This window comes from Microcaecilia unicolor, chromosome 2 (genome assembly GCF_901765095.1).
Source record: "Microcaecilia unicolor chromosome 2, aMicUni1.1, whole genome shotgun sequence".
In the NCBI taxonomy this organism is placed as follows: domain Eukaryota; kingdom Metazoa; phylum Chordata; class Amphibia; order Gymnophiona; family Siphonopidae; genus Microcaecilia; species Microcaecilia unicolor.
Genome location: NC_044032.1, coordinates 98,648,325 through 98,665,991, shown reverse-complemented (window position 1 = coordinate 98,665,991; position 17,667 = coordinate 98,648,325). Strand labels below are relative to the sequence as shown.

The 17,667-nt window shown below is 43.5% G+C and overlaps 1 long non-coding RNA gene across 2 annotated transcripts in view; it reads left to right on the top strand.

Annotated features, from left to right (window-relative positions):
- The first annotated feature begins 17,163 nt into the window (after nucleotides 1-17,163).
- Nucleotides 17,164-17,667, top strand: part of LOC115462266 — a 33,615-nt gene continuing 33,111 nt past the window's right edge. For both annotated transcript variants that reach the window (XR_003940797.1, XR_003940796.1), the window contains exon 1: nucleotides 17,164-17,229. This is a non-coding gene — a long non-coding RNA (uncharacterized LOC115462266). The remainder of the gene's footprint in view (nucleotides 17,230-17,667) is intronic.

Sequence of the window (17,667 nt, the reverse complement as noted above, 5' to 3'; positions counted from 1 at the left end):
AATAAGACGTTTCTATTCCTAATCTATTCAAACAGATTTTTAATCAACATTGTCTTTTCCATAATTAATCATATAAATGATGTCCATAGATAGGAACTGCGACTAATCTGTAACACCTGCCTAACTATGCAGGCGCCAGCACTAAATATTGTCCAGGACCCACATAACTAAGTTGTCATTCCTAAGTCCCCCTGATCCCCCTCCTGGCCCATGAAAAGCCTCCCTCTTTCCTACCCCCCTTCCCTATGAAACTGTAAACCCTCCTTTCCCCTGGAGTGATCCCTCCCCCCTTCCATGCTGTATATAGGCCAACTTGGGTGTACCTGTATCCCTAGTGGGGGTGATGGGGGCAGGAGCAAAACCCACTCACTCCTGCCCCTTGCAACTGTCTCCTGAAAATGACTGCTGCAACCTCTCACGGCGGCCTCATGGTACTACACAAGTAGTAGTTATAGCCCTGGATACGGTCCAGCACTGAATATCTGGGGCTAATTTAGCCATCGATGATCAATATTTTAAAAAATGCTGACTGCCTCCAGCTGAATATTGGCTGGGAAGTTTTTATACCAATGATGGAGGTTTTTATGCCAATAATGGAGTTTTTTATGCCAATGATAAATATATAGTGCCCAATGTTAGAATTTGAGGCTTTTCCTTCCGAGCACCCTGTTTGATTTGAGCTTCAATATCCAAACACTGGTTTTGGTGAAGTTTCTATGTATATTTCAGTGTTAAGCAGGGGTGTGCTGGTAAATTTGTAACAACAGGCTCTTTCTCCAGACGTAGCCAGCTCTGCAGTTGGAAGGGCCAGGGGTGGCCGGGGGGGGGGGGGGGAGCAACACTTGCCTCTCTCTTCTCCCCCCCCCCCCTTCATGCGGGCATGCTAGGCATACCTTTGCTGGCAGCCAATAAATGGACTGCCACCACTCCCAACGTCTTGCTCTGAGCAGTATGCTGAAACTTCTCACACATGCTGGAGATGTCCCAGTCTGCTGCTCAGAGCTGGGAACAAGGAGTGGGGAGCAGCAGCAGTCTATTTACTTGGCTGGCAGGGCTCAGCATCAAAGTAAAAGAGAATTCAGCAGGGGGCCCATGGATGGCCCTACTTTAACAACCGGCTCCCAAAATTCTTAAAAACTTAACAACCGGCTCTTGCGAGCCTGTGAGAGCCTGCTCCAGCACACCACTGGTGTTAAGTGACTTTCCCAGTGTCAGTAGGGGAAATGGTGTTTGACTCCTGGCTTCCTTTTTTTTAGCTCACTACTCCAACCACTAGGCTGCTTCTCTTCTGTCTTTGCATTGTGCACAGTAAAAGGAGGAAATCCATTTCTCTTTTGCTGCTGTTGCTCTGAATGCAGATTCTGGCTTCTTGGGGTTTCCAAATAATAGTTTAATAGCTTAAGAGACGTGATATACCACCTTTCTTAAATAGTCAAAGTGGTTTACAATATAAATATTAAAATTAACAGTTGATTGCACATCTCTATTTCTTAGTCCCTTAATCAGTATTTAGTGAGGGTCTGGTCATGTTTTGCATGTGCATATGATTTCTCTGTAGAGATCTGTGACAGTTAATCCGAGATGTACTGGTGTTCCAAGGCCAAGTATAAAATATTTAATTTAACGTGATTCTGTCATTCATAATCCGCTTATCCATCAAGTTCAAGGCGGAGAACAAAGTATGCAGTGCTGCTTTTGTTGGAATCCTATCGGTTCTATTATGATATGGCAATTTTGGTTTATAGGTTTTGAGTGTCTTTTTGTCGGGTTTTGTGTTATTTACTGTATGCCTATCAGCGGAGAGCTTTGCATTGCCATTACTAAGGGGACAGAGCCAGTGCAAGGATAGGGGACTCCCTAGCTAAATCTTTAGTCTTATATTCCCCCCCCCCCCCCAATTAACTTTCAGGCCCCCAGTCTGCAACTCCCCTCCATCCAAATTTTGATAAATTTAACAATCATGATCATTACACAGAATGCGGGATATAGGAAACACAGAGCTTTTGAGATGAAAGAGCTCTGCTCCTCAACATCAAGGTTGCTTGTCCCACCAAGGGAGCTCAAGAGATCACAGGGCCCAAAACCTGTTGTATAGGATATCACTTTATTAGTAGCTATTTATGTATTTTTTAATGTAACCCGGTGGGTTAATTGAATTTTTAAAGGTAGTTGAGGTGGGGGTAGATGGAGATAGGGATGGGCTAGGTGGGTTTGATTGAAGAGGTATGTATTAATAAATAAGAAGAAATCAGACTCTATATAAACTGCAACACTAATGAAACAGAAACAAAAATGTATTTCCTTCCATACTGAGCAAAATATAAAGTTGTCAGAGTTCACAGAGCTGACATATTCCAATCACTAATTGTAAAACAATTTTTTTTCTGCCTGTGTGGACTTTTTATTTTCTAATCACATTGGTGCCAGTATTTCTTTTTCTTTGTTATCTAGTTTGCAATTTTCTGTTTCTTCTCTCATCTCCTATTTTGTTTACTTCCTCCCCTTTGTCTGTAGTGCTGACTCTTGCCTTTCTTCTCTATGTTCTGCCTTCCTAGCTATCCCTTGCTCTTGCTTCTTTTTTTATCCTCTGTTTCTTTCTTTCAACATTTCAACTACCCACTAACAGACTTTCCTTCTGTGCTCCCCAGCCTTCCTATTTCCTTATATCTCCCCTTCATTTCCCATTCTTTATTCCCCTTTTCACCTACTTTCTAGACATCTGTGTTCAGCTCCTCTCCAGCTCTCATCTACAGTTTTTCACCAGTCCTAGTTACTTCTGTCACTCATCCATTTCTACTTTCCAGCACCTTTTTTCTGTCAATTATCCCCTATCTAGCCTCCCATTACTTCTTCATCTCCTTCCCAACCTAATTTACAACCTTTCTCATCCCCATACAGACCCACCTCTCTCTTCTGTCTCTCACTCCCTCTCATTCCTTTCCATTTCTCCTCAATTACTCCTAAACACACCATCTCTTGACCCTTTCTTCTCTTACTATTCATCTCACACACCCAATCCAACATTACCCACTCATTTGTCAAATGATCCTTGAAGCCCTTCTTCTACCACCCAATCTCCACTCTTCCTCCACCCAATAAACCCCAGGATTTCTCTTTCCTCCCTTCCTTGCCTCCCCCCACCCCACCCTATATCCTCTAGTCCATAGTCTTCTAGCCACCCAGACTCTGAGTCCCTATTTTCTCCAAGTCCAATATAAGTCCCTAATCTCTCTTCCCCATTCACTAATCTGGAGTCTCCACTCTTTCCTTCCTCCACTCTGCTCTAAGAGCTTCTAGTCTCTTTCCTCCCCCACCCCTTTCTCCCTTTTTGCCAGACCTGCAACTCCTATTGCTGCTGCTCCTTTTGCAATGGATGGGTCCGGCACTACTCTTCCTCCTTTTCTGCTAGTATGCTTCACAGTGCAGTGATCTTCAGCTGTTTGAACTATGTGATGCTGTGCTTATGGAATGCTCTGTGGTTACAACACCTTGATCAGGCTGATCCATGGCAACAGGAGCAGCCACAACAAGAGATACAAAGCCCATGCCCAGACTCAACCTTGTCCTTGGTAAAGGAAAGGAGATGGGAGCCAAGAATCTGGAGTCAAGGCCTTTGCCCTATGCCCTTAAAGGATACCATATTTTAAATAATGTATTCATTTGGAGATAATTTTATAAGTTACTCCTGACTCACACCAGGTATGGTTTTGTGCTGGAGCTTTCATAAAGGCAAAAAGGTGCATTTGCTGCCTTTATTAAATAGAAAAAGCAAAAATTCAACCCTGCCTCATGTGAAACTCACAAAGATGAAACATGCAAACAACACATGCAATTAATTACTAGTCTCTATCAATCTTGGAATGAATCACTGTCCGCAGAGATCTTCCAGCAATAATATATGGAGCAGGAATGTTTTTATTAAATACAATAGTAGAATATCCCTGAAGCAGAGTGGTGGCATGAAACACATCTGTGTCAGGCACTTTTGGATTATAATTGCTTTTTTGACAATATCGCACTTTGGGGCCATTTTACTAAGCCATGTAAGCGTCTATGCGTGCCCAACGCATGCCAAAATGGAGATACTGCCCGGCTACCGCGTGGCTCTTGTGGTAATTTCATTTTTGGTGCACATCCAATACACGTTGCCAAAAAATATTTTTTATCTTTGGATGTATGTATTGGACGTGTGCCAAGTGGCATTTGACGTGCGTAGGTCATTACCGCCCGGTTACCATGTGAGACTTTACCGCTAGGTCAATGGCTGGCGGTAAGGTCTCAGTCCCAAAATGGACGCATGGCAATTTTCATTTTGCCACACATCCATTTTCAGCAAAATGGCATTTTTTGCAGGTGCACTGAAAAATGATGCTGCATGCGCCCAAAACATGCACTTTCACTACCGCAGGCCATTGTTCAGAGCACCTTAGTTTCAGCAATCCAGATAAGTTTTTTTTTTGTGATTATGCAATATTGAAGAACACAAACAGGTTCATTTTTGAAAGAGAAGGACGCCCACCTTTCAGCACAAATCAGAAGATGGGCGTCCTTCTCACAGGGTCGCCCAAATCGGCATAATTGAAAGCCGATTTTGGGCGTCCCCAAATGCTTTCCATCGTGGGGATGACCAAAGTTCACGGGGGCGTGTTGGAGGTGTAGCGAAGGCGGGACAGGGGCGTGCCTAACACATGGGCGTCCTCGACCCATAATGGAAAAAAAGTGTGTCCCTGACGAGCACTTGGATGACTTTACCTGGTCCTGTTTTTCTTACGACCAAGCCACAATAAGGTGGCCGAACTGACCAGATGACCACTGGAGGGAATCGGGGATGACCTCCCCTTCCTCCCCCAGTGGTCACTAACCCCCTCCCACCCTAAAAAAAAAAAATTAAATATTTTTTCCAGCCTCTATGCCAGCCTCAAATATCATACCCAGCTCCATCACAGCAGTATGCAGGTCCCTGGAGCAGTTTTAGTGGGTGCAGTGCACTTCAGGCAGGCAGACCCAGGCCCATTCCCCCCTACCTGTTACACTTGTGGTGGTAAATGTGAGCAGGCCCGTGCCAACACGGTAAGCGGGGTAAGCATGGCAGGGGGGCGCCTCCCTCTGGGGGGCGCCGCCGCACCATGCTCTCCTCGCTCGCCCTCCCACTCCCATTGTTCAACTGCCCGCCCTCTTCTCTCCCCCCCCCCCAACATCCCTTTTCTTTTTTTTCTTTTTAAATTTACCTCCGTGGCGGTCCAGCAGTGCAGCATCAGTGAAGGAGGCGGCACTCCCAACGTCTCTAGCCTTCCCTTCGCTGTGTTCCGCCTTCTTCTGACATCAAGGAAATGACATCAGAAGAAGGCGGAACACAGCGAAGGGAAGGCTAGAGACGTCGGGAGCGCCGCCTCCTTCACTGACGCTGCGCTGCTGGACCACCACGGAGGTAAATTTAAAAAGAAAAAAAAGAAAAGGGATTTTGGGGGGAGAGAAGAGGGCGGGCAGTTGAACAATGGGAGCGGGAAGGCAGGGGAGAGACAAGCATGGATGCGAAGGGGGAGGGGAGAAGAGGGCGGGCCAGGCCAACTGGGACATGATGGGAGCGGGAGGACAGAGGAGAGAGGAGCATGGATGCGAGGGGGGGTCATGGAAGGGAGAGAGGGGAATTGCTGGATAGGGATTAATGGAGGGTGACAGAGGAGCATGGATGGGAGGGGCAGGGCTCAGGGAGAGAGGGGAATTGCTGGATAGGGAATTAGGGATGAATGGAGGGGACAGAGAAGCATGGATGGGAGGGCAGGGCAGGGCAGAGAGAGAGAGAGAGAGAGAGAGAGAGGGGAATTGCTGGAAAGGGATGAATGGAGGGGGCAAGGGACAGAGGAGCATGGATGGGCATGGATTGGGAGGGCAGGGCTCAGGGAGAGAGGGGAATTGCTGGATAGGGATGAATGGAGGGGACAGATGGGCATGGATGGATATGGATTGCAGGGCAGGGCTCAGGGAGAGAGGGGAATTGCTGGATAGGAATGAATGGAGGGGGCAGGGGAGCATGGATGGGCATGGATGGGAGGGCAGGGCTCAGAGAGGAGAAATTGCTGGACATAGAGGGGAGGGAAGAGAGATGAAGGAGATGAAATGAGGGAAAAGGAAGAGAGGAGAAAAACTGCACATGGATGAAGAAAATAGGCAGAAGCTGAGGACCAGAAATGAAGAAGAAAGGAGGAAAGGAAAGAAATAAATGGAAAGGAAGCCCTGGAAATGGAGTTAAGAGGACAGATAGCAGCAGAATCAGATACTGGGCCAGCATGATCAGAAAAAGAAAGTCACCAGACAACAAAGGTAGAAAAAAATCATTTTATTTTCATTTTAGTGTTTGGAATATGTCCACTTTGAGAATTTACATCTGCTATCTTATTTTGCAATGTATAGCAATTTGTTTCTAAGAATATTGCTGACAATTCCTGTCAGTGTGGTAAGTGGTGAGCGATCATTTTCACGGGGGGGGGGGAGAGGGGAGGGCCGCCGCTGCCAACTGATAGTCTGCAGGGGGGGGCGCCAACTGATAGTCTGCAGGGGGGCGCCAGAGACCCTAGGCACGGCCCTGAATGTGAGCCCTTTAAAACCTACCAGAAACCCACTGTACCCACATGTAGGTGCCCCCCTTCACCCCTTAGGGCTAAGGTAGTAGTGTACAGTTGTGGGGAGTGGATTTTGCGGGGATTTGGGGGGCTCAGCACACAAGGTAAGGGAGCTATGAAACTGGAAGCAATTTCTGAAGTCCACTGCAGTGCCCCCTAGGGTGCCCGGTTGGTGTCTTGGCATGTCAGGGGGACCAGTGCACTACAACTGCTGGCTCCTCCCACAACCAAATGGCTTGGATTTGGTTGTTTCTGAGATGGGCATCCTTAGTTTCCACTATCGCTGAAAATCAGAAACGACCAAGTCTAGGGATGACCATCTCTAAGGATGACCTAAATGTCAAGATTTGGGCGTCCCCGACCGTATTATCAAAACGAAAGATGGACGTCCATCTTGTTTCGATAATATGGGTTTCCCCACCCCTCCACTGGGACGTTTTGCGAGGACATCCTCAGCAAAACGTGGACGTCCCTTTCGATTATGCCCCTCATGGACACATATAATAAAAAGGATCAGTGACAAAGAAGGGAGTTAAAGAGGCTGTTTTTGTCTATTGTAAATACAGAAGGGTTTCTGCTCCCCTTGGCTATCTCTTCTCCAAGCTGAAGAGCCCTAGCCTCTTTAGCCTTTACTCATAGGAAAGTTGTCCTACCTCTTTATCATTTCCGTTGCTCTTCTCTGTACCTTTGCTAATTTTGCTACATCTTTTTTTGAGATGTATTGACCAGAATTGCACGCATTATTCGAGGTGAAGTCACACCATGGTATGATACAAAGGTATTATCATTTTCTTATTTTTGTTTTCCATTCCTTACCTATTAATTCCTAACATTTTATTTGCTTTCTTAGCTGCTGCTGCACACTAAGCAGAGGGTTTCAACGTTTTATCAACAATGACACCTAGGTCTTTTTCCTGAGTGGTGACTCCTAGTGTAGAACCTTGCATCACGTAGCTATAGTTTGGGTTCCTCTTTCCTACATGCATCACATTGCACTTGCTTACATTAAATGTCATCTGCCATTTGGATGCCCAGTCTCCCAGTCTTGTAGGGCCTCTTGCAATTTTTCACAATCTTCTTGCGATTTAACTACTTTGAATAACTATATCATCAGCACATTTAATTACCTCACTAGTTATTCCCATCTCTAGATCATTTATAAATATCTTAAAAAGCAGTGGTCCCAGCACATACCCCTGGGGAATCTCACTATCTACCCTTCTCCATTGAGATTACTGGCCATTTAACCCTATTCTCTGTTTTCTATCTTTTAACCAGTTCTTAATCCACAGTAGAACACTGCATCCTATCTCAAGAGTTTCTGATTTCTTCAGGAGTCATTCATGAGGTACTTTGTCAAATGCCTTTTCAAAGCACATAGACTTCCAAAGTCACATATATGGGCATTTTTGATATATTGTCTAAATCTGACTTGGCCGTTTTGCTGAAATCATTCAAAAATCAAGTGGTAAACAGTCATTTTTGAACCTGAAAAACATTTCTCTTTTTGTTTCAAAAATAGCCATTTCCTAGATGTTTTCTAGATGTTTTGTGCTTAATGCATCTATCTTTTTGGACCATTTTCAGAAAAAGAAAAACAAGTAAAAATGCACAAAATCAAGCCATTGGGATGTAGGAGGAGCCAACATTCTTAGTAGACTGACCACACATACATCCCAGAAGAGCAGTGGGACACCCTATGGGGCACTGCGATGGAGTTCATAGAAAAGGTTCTACAAAAAAAGTGCCCTAAATGACCAGATGACAACTGGAGGAATAAAAGAATGACACCCCTTACTCCCCTGTGGTCACTGACCCTCTTCCCACCCCACCCCCAAAAGATATGAATGAATCAGTACATACCAGCCTCTATGACAGTTTCAGATGTTATGACCAGTCCTATTAGAACAGCAAGCAGGTCCCTGGAATAGCCTAGTGGTCAGTGCAGTGCACTCTGGAGAAGGGGACCCAGGCCCATAATCCACTCTAACTGTTACACTTGTGATGGAAAGTGTAAGCCCCGCCAAAACCCACCAAAAACTTACTATACCCAACTATACACCACTACAATAGCCCTTATGTGGGTACAGTAAGTTTTAGGCGGGTTTTGGGGGGCTGACACTTTCCATATCTATGTATTTGCTTAGTAATTTTGTTCTCTATAATAGACTCTACCATTTTGATTGCCACTAACATCAGGCTCACTGTTCTATAATTTCCTGGATCAGCTCTGGAACCCTTTTTAAAAATTGGCATTACATTGGCCACCCTCCAATCTTCTGGTATCATGTTTGATTTTAAAGATAAATTACATTTTATTAACAATAGCTCTGCACGTTCATTTTTCAGTGCTATCATTACCCTGGGGTGTATACCATCTGGTCCAGGTGATTTGCTACTCTTTAATTTATCAACTTGCCCCATTACATCTTCCTGGTTTACAGAGATATGTTCAATTTCTCTGACTCATCAGCATTGAAAACTATTTCTGGCACTGTTATCTCCCCTGGGGAAAAAAGGGGTGGAATTGACCAATGTGATGAGTCAAGATAAAATCACAAGTCCTTTACTCATATGCACCAGCGTTTGCTTGAAGGCAGCACATCAAAGGAAATTAGCAAGCTTCACTTGAAGGTGGACTTAACACGATCTGTGTTTTGACTTGTGCCTTCATCAAAAATCCGAAACTAAAATCAATATACAATTTGTGCTAAAAAGGAGACTGTCAGGTTCTCAGGTACAGAGCCCGCGGGGCTGGGCTCTGGAGCAAACGTGAGCCCTTGGGCTGCTGACGAGGAGCGACAGCAGCAGGCAAAACCCACCAACCAACACTGGGTAAGCACACCGGCAGGGACTGCAGGCACTGCCCAGCGAACCGGAACACATGGACTGGAATCCACCGGACTGGAGGACACAGGACTGGAACACTGGACTGCAATCCCCCGGACTGGAACACACACCGGACCGGAACACACTGGACTGGAGCACACTAGACTGGTCCCCCGGACTGGAGGATACAGGACTGGAACACTGGACTGGAGCACACTGGACTGGTCCACACAGCTTCACCTGCACTTAGCTACTAAGCCCCCCAGGAGTTGAGCTCATGGGTTCGAGTAGCCGGCAGGACTTACTGGACGACACAGGGACCAGGACTAGAACAAGCTGTAACTGAAGTGCACCTAACTCCTAAAGTGACCAAAAGTGTTCCTAAGCCCAGCACCAACAGAAAAGCTCCTAAGCCCTCCACTAACAGCAGTGCTCCTAACAGAAACTAACAGGGGTGCCCCTACGCCCTACACAAACAGAAGTGCAGGGAAGCCACAAGGGGAAAGGAAGGGAAGACAAATGCCAGACCTAACACTGGTACTTCCTAAGCACCAAGCTGCAGCAGCTAAACATGGGTTCTCACCCTGGTGCTTCCTAAGCACCCAGCTACAGCAGCTAAACACAGGTTATGAGGAAAAGTGGGGCAAGCACAAGGAAACAAGCAGGAAAGCCAAATACCCCAACAACAAAAGGTGCTTCCTAAACACTTACTAACAAGGGTGCTCCCAGCGCCAAACTCCAGCACTGCACTAACAGCAGTGCTACACACCATAGCAAAAGGGAAAGCAGAGGAGCCAAAGGGAAAGACAGGGAAATCAAACACACAAGTCACAAGTGCACACTGACTGCACTAAACTAACCTGGACCTAAAGCAAGTAGCCAGAAGCAAACGTTGCGAAGGCCCTGAAGGAAAGAACCCATTTCCTTATCAAGGCCCTCCCTGATGATGTCACACTCCCTAGACCCAGGCAACAGCACACTAACCCAGAGAGCACACTGAAAACCATAGAGGCCCAACCCACACCAATGCAACACCATGAAACACTTGAAGCCAGTACACCCAAAGAGAGGTAGAGCAACTCAGGCAACACACACACAGGTGCAGTATAGTGAAACAATTAGAGCCATGCTGCTGGAAGCTGCCAGCACAGAGAGACAGAGCCAGCTCAGAAAGGACAGAGAAAAGAAACAGAAGCCAGCTAAGAAGCTGACCCCCAGGAAAGAGGTAAGTTTGAGAGGGGTTCAGACCCCAATCGTAACAGAGACGAGCAATTAAAAATCCTTGATTGTGTATACATTCAAAATTGTGGTTCACTGAAGCTGATTTGTTAGGAACTAGGCAACATTCTGAGGTAGTGAGAGACTATCCTGAAAGAGTACTCTCCATTTAACTGTACTAGAGCCATGTTGCTGGTACTAATGTATAAAAAGAAAATAAAATAACTTTTTATTATTATTATTTATATTTTTCAAATTTACAAATAAAGTCATTCAGTAAGCACTCAAGCAAGAGCTACTCATAGAAATCAGATTATAAACATAAAGAAATAATCATAACAATATTAGCTTTTAAACTAGAACATGATTTGGATAATATCCTTTGAAGGATATTATTAAAAAAGGGAAAATAAAGCATCACAATAGAGAGGTTGCAATAAAGGCAAAAAGCAGCCCAGGAGTCCTAGTGAACTTGAAGAATGGTCCAGAATTTGGCAGCAAAGATTTAATGCTAAAAAAAATACAGGGTCATGCATTTGGGTTGCAAAAACCTGAGGGAACAGTACAATTTATGGGTGAAGAACTTGTATGCATGAAAGAGGAGCAGGACTTCGATGTGATCACATGTAATGATCTTAAGGAGGCCAGACAGGTAGAAAAATCAGTGGTGAAAGCTATTAGGATGCTTGGGTGCATAAGGAGAGGAATAGCCAGTAGGAAAAATGTGGTGATGATGCCCCTGTATAATACTTTGGTAAGACTTCATTTAAAATGGAGTGGAGGAATGGCCTAGTGGTTAGCGTGATGGACTTTGGTCCTGGGGAACTGGGTTTGATTCCCACTGCAGGCACAGGTAGCTCCTTGTGACTCTGGGCAAGTCACTTAACCCTGCATTGCCCCAGGTACAAATAAGTACCTGTATATAACATGTAAGCCGCATTGAACCTGCCATGAGTGGGAAAGCGTGGGGTACAAATGTAACAAAAAAAAATATGGAGACCATACCTTCAAAAAGATATAAATAGGATGGGGTTAGTTCAGAGAGTAGCTACTAAAATGGTCAGTTGTCTTTATAATAAAGCATATAGGGATATACTTAAAGAGCTCAATATGTATACTTTGGAAGAAAGGCAGGAGAGGGAAGATATAATAGAGACATTTAATCCTATGTGGCATAAATGCAAAGGAGGTGAGTCTCTTTCAATTGAAAGGAAACTCTAGAATGAAGGGCATATAATGATGGTTAAAGTGTAACCTGAGGAAATACTTCTTCACAGAAAGGGTGGTTAATTCATGGAATAGCCTCTTGGTGGAGATGAAAACTGTATCTGAATTCAGGAAAGCTTGGGACAGGTATATAGGATCTCTAAGGGAAAGGAAGAGATAGTAGATGGCATGGACGGACAGACTGAATAGGCCATATGGTCTTTATCTGCCTTCATTTGACTATGTTTCTTGTTTCTAAAGAGCAGTCAGACTTGAAACATTGCAAATTATCCGTGTTAAATGCTAAGAAGTAAATACAAACAAAAAACATACTTTGAAATGTCTGTATACAAATGATTGAAAGCTAAAATGTAAGATGGGGGAGTTAGATTATATTACACTAAGGAGTCCTTTTACAAAGCCGTGGTAAAAACAAATGGCCTGTGTTAGTGTAGGTGCATCTTTTCGGCATGCGCTGGACCATTTTTTACTATGGCCAGGGAAAAGGCCATTTTTTAATGGACTGGGAAATGGGGATGTGCAAAAATTAAAACTACTGCACCTATTTATGGCCTGAGCCCTTACTGCCAGCTATTGACCTAGCGGTAAGGGCTCACGTGCTATCTGTGCAGTAGCCATGCAGCATCCGCCAATGTGGCCTGCACTGCCAATTATTGCCGGGAACGCCCCCCCATGATAGAAAATAGAAAAATATTTGTTAACACTGGATTTGGTGCACACCAAAATCAAAATTACCACCGGGCGTATGCGCTAACCCAGCGGTAGTGCCAATTTGGCGCACGCTACCCACGCATTAGTCCTCATGCAGCTTTGTAAAAGGTCCCCTGAATGAAGAAGTAGATATAATAGACATCTCAGAGACCTGAGGGAAGAATAACCAATTGGACACTGTAATTCTAGGGTACAAATTGTATAGTAATGATAGGGTGGATTAGATTGGTAGAGGAGTGAAGCTAAGGGCAATGTTTATTAAGCTGCGCTGTAGGCATGCGCTAATGATAGAGACACCCATTATATTCCCATGGGTGTCTCTATCATTAGCGCGTGCTAGTTTTTAGCACGTGCTAAAAAGTTTGCACGCCTACAGCGTGGTTTAGTAAACAGGGTCCTATATGTTAAAGAGGGTATTGAGTTAAACTGAATAAAAGTTTTGCAGAAAACACCATACTATGGAATCTTTATAGATAGAAATTCTAAGTAGAAAGGGAAGAGAATAACGATGGGATTATACTACTGTCCACCTATTTAGAATGAACAAACAGATTATGCAATGTTAATAGAAGCTAGGGACACTAACAAAATTGGCAACACAGCAATAATGGGTGATTTCAGTTACTGACTGGATAACTATGATATCAGAACATACTAGGGATGAAATGTTCCTAGATGAAATAAATGACTGTTTCATAGAGCAGATAGTTCAGAAACCAAGAGGAAGAACTATTTTAGACCTACTTCTTAGTACAACACCGGATTTGGTGTAATACGTAATGGTGGTGGGGCTACTTTACAATGATAAATTACATAATCAAATTTAACTTAATAACTAGAGGGACACTAAGGAAATCTAATGTGCTGGAATTTAACTTTCGAAGGGGAGATGATGATAAAATAGGAAAAATGGTTAAAAAAAACTAAACTAAAAGGAGCAGCTGCAAAGATTAATAGTTTACATCAAGCTTTGACACTATTCAAAAATACTATCTTGGAAGACCAGACCAGATGTATTCCATGTATTAAAAAAGGGTGGAAGGAAGAAGGCCAAATGATAGGCAGCATGGTTAAAAGGTGAGGTAAAAGAGGCTATTATAGACAAAAGAACATCTTTTAAATGAAGGAAAAAGAATCCAAATGAAGACAATAATAATAACAATAATAATAATAAAAGCATGAAGAGACTTTGAAAAAAGCTTGCTGTAAAGGCAAAAACTCATAATAAAATCAATTTGAGTATGCTTCAAGAGCTTGTGAAAGAATCAGTTGCACCATTAAGATGATTAAAATGTAAAAAGGGTATTTAGGGAGGACAAGGCCATATTTGAGAGACCAAGGTGCTCATTTTCAAAGCATATGGATGTCTCAAAAGGCCAAAATGGATGTCCATATGCTTGAAATATCTAAATCCCAGTTTTGGAAAGGCAGGATAGGGATGTCCAACACTGCAGTATGTCCAAATAACAAGGGGGCGTGTTCTGGAGTGTTTTGGGTGAGACGAGGGAAGGCCTGAAATCTGGACATCCAACAGTGATTACCGAAGGGGAAGAAACATCTATGTCTAAAATGAAGGACATCCTTATTTAGACCTATTTCAGGAACATCCAGATTACAGAAAGGTGCTCTGATTGATCAGCTGTTCACTGGAGAGATTAAGTCATGACACCACCTTAATCCTCCAATAATTTCTGTCCCCTTCCCTCTCCCCTGAAAATGAAACCGGAAGGGGATACCAGGCTCTGACAGTTTCAAGTATTATGGGCATGTTTAACAGAGCAGGAAGCAGGTCTAAGGAGTAGCCTAGTAGTTAGTGAAGTGGTCTTTAAACCAAAGGACACAGATCCAAATCCCACTTTAACTCTTTTTTTTTTAATTATGAGCCCTCAAGAAACAGGAAAATACCTACTGTACCTAAAAATGTATGACACCTGCAAGCCTAAAAACTATTGAAGTGGTATATATTCAGATACAGTAGGTATTTTTCTGTTCCTGGAGGACTCACGATTACAAAAACAAAGAGTTAAAGTACGATTTGAATTTGGGTCCCTTGGTTTACAGTCCACTGCACTAACTACTAAGCTAACCCTCTGCTATGAATGTGACCATTTCTAAGAATGCTGCTGTACAGCCATTCATGTCCCTTGTTTTCCTTGTCCAAAATTTGGACATTTTAGCTTGTAAAATGGATGTTCTTGCATTTCCAGCACATGGACATCCATCTCACGTATTTTTGAACAGGCTGTATCCTGTTCAAAAATTCATTTGAGATGGTCGTCCATTTTGTACATTCTGACTTGGTTGTCCTTTTGAAAATGCCCATCCACATGAATTCTTTGTTGTGGTCTTTACTGAGGAAGATACAAAGAAGATATCCATGCCAGAAATGGCATTTAATAGGAATAATCTGGAGGATCAGAAGCAACATTTCAGTAAACTTGGAAGATGTAATAGGATGAATAAACATATTAAGGAGTAGCAAATCACCTCAACTGGATGGTATTCACTCCAGAGTACTGAACATAATAAAAAATAAAACTGCAGATCTCCTGCTAATATCTGTAACCTGAAGATTGGAGGGTGGCCAATGTAACACAATTTTTTAAAAAGACTTGGTGATTTGGGAAATTTCAGACCAGTGAGTCTGACATCTGTGCTGACCAAAATAGAAACTGTTAAAAAGAACAAAATTACTAAACACATAGTCAGGGTTTAATGAAGGTTTCCAAGCTTATTCTGGGGGCTCCCCAGCTAGTCAGGTTTTCAGGAAATCCACAATGAATATTCATGAGAGAGCTTTGCATGCACTGCCTCTACTACATGCTAATCTGTCTCATAAATATACATTTTGGATACCCTGACTGGCTGGGGAGCCTCCAGGACAGGCTTCAAAATCATTGGTTTAATGGGACAAAAGCCAACATGGATTTAGTCAAGGGAAATCTTGCTACAGTTTTTTGAAGGCATGAATAAAAGTGATCCTGTTGATGTGCAGCCAAATTTTAGAAAGGACACACAGACTGGAATTGAGATGTCCAGTCTGGGATGTCTGCAGTTTTATTTATTTATTTATTTGAAATTTGCTCACACCTTTTTCAGTAGTAGCTCAAGGACATTCAAGTACGCTAGATATTTCCCTATTGGTCTCAAACTCTAATTTTGTACCTGAGGCAATGGAGGGTTAAGTGACTTGCCCAAGATCACAAGCCGCAGCAGTGGAATTGGAACTGGGCACCCCTGGATATCAAGGCTGGTGCTCTAACCATGAGACTACTTCTCTACTTCCATTTTGCAAGTATTTTAGAAAAAGGTTTACCAACATGGATTCCTTTCTAAAATACATGATATCATGAATGTTCCTGCAGTGGTCATGTCCCATGAGAAGACCCATTTTAGAAATGCAGACATCAATAACATCGATGACTACCCTTCCAAATAGATGAGTCAAGTTCAGCACTACAACATCTATGTGGGAATTTTAGACCATGGATGTTGAAGTGCTGAATACTACACACACCCGCAGCAATGACTCCACAATTACCGTACCTCTCTCTCTGATCATGTCACTGCAATCTCCCCATCCCCCCCAATATTCCCCCCTCCACAATCACATCACTACAATCTTCCCCCTCCACCCCCTACAATTACATCATTACAATCTCCCCACTTTCCCAGATACTTCAGTTATTCCCAGGACTCACCTGAGGACCATTCTTGGTGGCATCATGGAATGGTTCCTGCCCTGTCTGGCTCCAGGTGTCAAAATGGCATCCTTAGTATGTCTACTGTAATCAGCAGCTGAACGTTAGTCTCCTGCTCCTCAATTTATTATTTGAGACAGTAGGGGAAAACTGAGAATCTGTAGAGGATTAACTGCTGGGGAAGGAGTTAGGAATCCTAGATCAGATGCATCCTAGATCAGATGCTCCATAAGTGGGGTAAAGAAACAGAGAATAAAAAAAGAGAAATGGAGAGTCAGAAGAGGCAAGAGACAAAAAAGGAAAAAAAAAAAAGCTTAAAGAGGAGAAATGAAGACAGAAGAATAGAATGAGGATGAGGAGGCAGATATGATGAGAGATAAAGAAAGGGATTTGGAGGATATAAATTGAGGAAGTAGAAGGATAACATAGAGGGAACTTAAAGATATGAGACCATAAGAATAGTCATACTGGGTCAGGTCAGACAAATGGTCTATCTAGCCCAGTATCCTGTTTCCAACAGTGGCCAATCCACGTCACAAGTACCTGACAGAAACCCAAATAGTAGCAACATTCCATGCTACCAATCCCAGGGCAAACAGTGGCTTCCCCATGTCTATCTCAATAGCAGACTATGAACTTTTCCTCCAGGAAATTATCTAAACCTTTTCAAACCCAGATATGCTAACCGCTGTGTGAGGTGGCAAATAGAACACTGCCCTGCACCCTTAAGGATAGCCTGAGCCACTTTAAACCCATTAGTCCCACCCAGGGAGGAAATGAGGTAGGAGTGGGGGAGCTGAAGGTACAAGATAAAGGAAGTATAAAAGGTTGGGCCAGACGGGGGTTAAGGAGGCCCAGAAAAAGAAGAATTGAAGCCCACCATAGGCCTCTACAACATGTCTAGTGACAGTAACTTGGGTGAGGTAAGCCCCTTTTGATGAGAATATTTGAGATTTGTAAGCCTTGCCCTGAGGTCTGGGAGAGAAGAGAGAGAAAAAGAAAAGCTTATAGGCTGTGTTTGGGGCATGATAGCCAACTGCTTGTGTTTGAGCCCTATCAGCCTCAGGCCCTGGATAAGACTGTATTCGTTAAACCACAGAGACTTTTCACATTGTGTTCCTGGCCATGTGATGTAATAGACTTCAGGTTTTCTATTAATAAAGTATTTATTTCCAGTTTTACACCTTTGTCCGGCAGGGTTATTGTGCAGGCCTACCCTCAACCCTCACTCGCGGTATCACATGCTGTTACCACATCCTCTGGCAATGAGTTCCAGAGTTTAACTATTCTTTGAGTGAAAAAATATTTCCTCATATTTGTTTTTAAAAGAAATGCTATGGAGAAATAGGTAGAGAGACCAA